The sequence below is a fragment of the Sinocyclocheilus anshuiensis genome, unplaced genomic scaffold (genome assembly GCF_001515605.1).
Source record: "Sinocyclocheilus anshuiensis isolate Anshui unplaced genomic scaffold, SAMN03320099.WGS_v1.1 scaffold396, whole genome shotgun sequence".
NCBI classification, from domain to species: Eukaryota; Metazoa; Chordata; class Actinopteri; order Cypriniformes; family Cyprinidae; genus Sinocyclocheilus; species Sinocyclocheilus anshuiensis.
This window is the reverse complement of record NW_015558623.1, coordinates 807,589-811,353: the sequence shown is the minus strand read 5'-3', so window position 1 is coordinate 811,353 and position 3,765 is coordinate 807,589. Positions and strand designations below refer to the sequence as shown.

The 3,765-nt window shown below is 36.3% G+C and overlaps 1 protein-coding gene across 1 annotated transcript in view; it reads left to right on the top strand.

The window, feature by feature from the left end:
* The first annotated feature begins 2,002 nt into the window (after positions 1 to 2,002).
* LOC107680691 (contactin-4-like) overlaps positions 2,003 to 3,765 on the top strand; it is a 103,452-nt gene continuing 101,689 nt past the window's right edge. The window contains exon 1 of the mRNA XM_016476700.1: positions 2,003 to 2,116. The gene's annotated coding sequence lies outside the window, so the exon portion shown is untranslated. The remainder of the gene's footprint in view (positions 2,117 to 3,765) is intronic.

Below are 3,765 nucleotides of genomic sequence, written 5' to 3'. Positions count from 1 at the left end.
CCTGAGCCAGTCATTCATCTGCAAGCTTCAGCAGTATCAGGAAGTTCATTGTGTAATGCTCGGTGTCCCACCAGATTTTGCGGTAATTACATGAAACAAATATCTTAACTGTATGAACGTGTCTGATAGCTGTATATTTGTCCTGGGTGTAGTTTATATTCCTGGAACTCTTGACACTCTCTGTCTTTCTCTCCGTCTTTCCCTGTAGATAATGAAATCGAGCTTTGTGGTATCCTTGCCATATCCTTTCTATTTCCGTTGGTGGTTTTTTGCTGGGGAACTTGGAGTATTGATATGCGAACAGTCAGAGCTCAAGTGATACCCTCCGGAGGACAGTTCTTTGCATACATGTCCCTTCAGGTTATAATCTGTTATGTTAATATTACTTTAATGTGCTTTTATACCTTGTGTGCCTTTGGTGAAAACAAAAAAAAAAAGGACAAGCCAGCCATCTGCTTGCTTCCACACATTTGGGAGATTGCAAGGCTCCTCATCTGTCTGCAGGAAAGGGTACAGAACCCATCAGAAAAGGTCCCAATTACGGCGGAAGAGAGTACAAAGAGACAAATTCCCTCATGCCAGGTCTTTTCCAGCTATGAGGATGGAAAAGCACTGAAGAGAAATCTGTCTCTGACTGTGAGAGTTTGTTGCTAATGATGGTTGGAACTGAAAGACAATGAGGAAACCAGACATCCTACTCGCCTCTTTTCAAGGTATAAACCAAGGAAAGGTAGTTTAAGCAGTTGGCCTTGTGGGATGTGAGCAGAAGTTAAGTTAAAAGACTTCTTTGAAACACAGGCCTGTTACAGCAATATTTTTTACAGTATATTAGATATCACAAAAATGACTAACTGATAAGTATTTAACAGTGACAATGAACAGATCAGTGTAAATACAATATATTTGGATATTTATTTCACGCAACTAACTTGTGCAGTTACTTTTAAGCAACCGGACGCATGGTGATTTGTACAAAGTGGATGTATAAAGTCAGTTCCCCTCTAGTTCATACAAGTGAAACAACATCTTGTGAAATGTTTTGCTCAAAGTAGGTTTGTGCTGTATTTCCTTAAAATAATTGTCACACTTTGTTTGATTATTTTGTTACAAAATGCAAAGACACTCATATTTATTATATTATATTGTATTATATATATATTTTTTCATGTACACAGTCTGTAACTTTTTTGAAAGAAGTCTCTCATGCTCACCAAGGCTGCATTTATTTGATTAGAAAGTACAGTCAAATTTAAATTGTATTACAGTTTACAATAATTTACAATATTTATTCCTGTAATTCCAAAGCTGAATTTTCACAATTTTCACAATTGTCACATGATCTTTCAAAAACCATTCTAATGTGCTGATCTAAAACATTTATTACATTTATTATCAATGTTGAAAACAGTTTTTCCAGGATTATCTGATGAATTGAAAGTTCATTTTTTAGAGCCTATAAATAACTTTTTTTTTTTTTTTTACTTACCGTCCCCAATCCAATCAATCACAATGTATAGTAGGAGACAATCAGAAAATATATTTAAACTTTTAATAGGACAAAAATGGTCACATGTCTAAGGACCTTAAGCACTTGCAAAAACTGTGTGTGCAGTGTTTATCTGTATTTATTATTTCTTGGGCAAAGTTTGAATGCCATTTTAGGAGCCACTGATTTATTTACACAGATATTTCCAAAGGGTTCAGTTTAACCTGCCTTTTGGTGTTTAGGCTGTGACTGAAAAATAAAACTCTTCTCACAAAAAAGCAAAACACTGACCTCATGGCATATTTTGACAACGCAGCCCTGACAGATGAAACTTAAAATGTGCATATTACAGTATGCCAAGCGAGTATGGATAAGGACTAGCAAATCATTTCGACAGGTAGCTCATTTAGGTATGGATTTGGAGAAGCTAATCGGTTTCTAAATACAACGTGGCTGAAAATATCGTGTGAAGCAGGGGAGGGGTTTCGTTCAGTTAAGAATAGCCTACATGCGCTTAGAGAGGAGACAGGCAACAGTTCGGACAGCAGACCTCACTGTGTCTCCAGCAGACCACATCGCTCCCCACTGTCTCCATTCACGGCATTTACTGGAACCGAGCTTGATTCAAAGGTAAGGCGATCGATTTCATTACTGCAATGTATTTATCCAGATATAAATAATATGTTTAGTACATCTAAATGTCCGACTAACTGATTATGTTGTATAGTGCGGTAATATGGGGACGCGCCAATACGCGCCACGCGTTTGCTGCGTTTTGAGTTATCCTGCGAATCACTTACCTGAAGGACACTTATGTTTCTCGCCTTACAATATAGCGTTAAAATATAATTCATTAATTGATCTTGTGAATTATGAAGCAGTCACGACCGAGTTTTTTCCACAAGTTTAAACTCGTAGATGCGTTCGATGTGGGTTCTAAAATATACAGTACTGTGCGTATCCGACCTGGAATGCGTCGCACAGGGCGCGTTCTTCTTGCAGCAAGACGTCGACAACGTTCTTGCGACGCGTTTTTAAAAGTTGTGCTGTTTTTAACAGTTCTGCCTTCTTAAAGAGACAGTCCAAACCAAAATTAAAATTCTGTTTTCGTTTTCTCAATCTCACGACGTTCCAAATCAGTATTACTTTAATTCTGTAAAGGAACAGTAATGGTTACGCTGAATGACATCTTCAGTCACTACTCGGATAATGAACAGACAACTGTTCCCTTAAAACGGGAATAACGCCAGACGCGACGCACCGGCGAGAGACGTCTGTCTGACCCATGTTTCAATGATAAACATTAGAGCAGACGGAACGCAAGAACGCGTCCTGTGAACCCCAGTGTATTGTTTTGGAATATCATAGTCTGTGATGACCTGCTGATTCAGGTGGTATCAGTTCTGTCATCCATTAACATGATCACATTAATTCAATTAAGTCAGATGTGACATTATGCTGTCTTACCTCAAAATATTTTTTTTCTTTGCCTACTTTCTCGACGTTAGAGCACTCCCTGTCTCCTTTAAAATTATTTTTTTTAGCTCCCCTTACGAAAAAGAAGTTTATTCAAGTGTGCTATTAGTATACTTCTTTTAAACTAAATATAGGAAAGTATACTTTTAGTCTACTTTTTATGTACTTCTCAGAAATGGGCTTTATGTACTTCTCAGAAATATACTTAAAATGACATTTAAGTATCCTTGACTTATACTTAGAAAAAGTCTAAATATATTTGAGCTATACTTGTGTTCCTAGAATCCGTGTTTTCATTGTTATACTGTAGTAGGGGGCGCTAGTACACATCTTCTGTACAGAATTTCCAAAAAAGTGAAGAAGAAACCGAAACAACAGATGTTTCCACATGTATTCGAACACGATCATCAGACATAAAACAGCATCAAAACTGTGTAACTTTATGGAATAAAATGTCGACCAATGAAGAGGTAATAATGGCCGTCAAGCTTTGGGGTGTTGATCGACTCTATCTACGTTTTGATTATCATTCTGAATCCAATTCATAGTCTTTTTTCAGCTTTTTGTTCAAAATGTTGTTTATTTCTTTATTTTTTATTTATGAAACTTATCCACATTCAAGTGTTTAAAAAAAAATGCATGAAGCTAGAATAAAATGTTTTTGTTTACAAGCAGATACCCTGTTCTTTTGATGTTTTGTATGTTCAGATATTCATGTAACAAAATATATACAAATTAATACCTAAATAGGGACATAGTAGTATACTTAAAATATGATGTAAAGTTCACTTAAAGAAAACTTA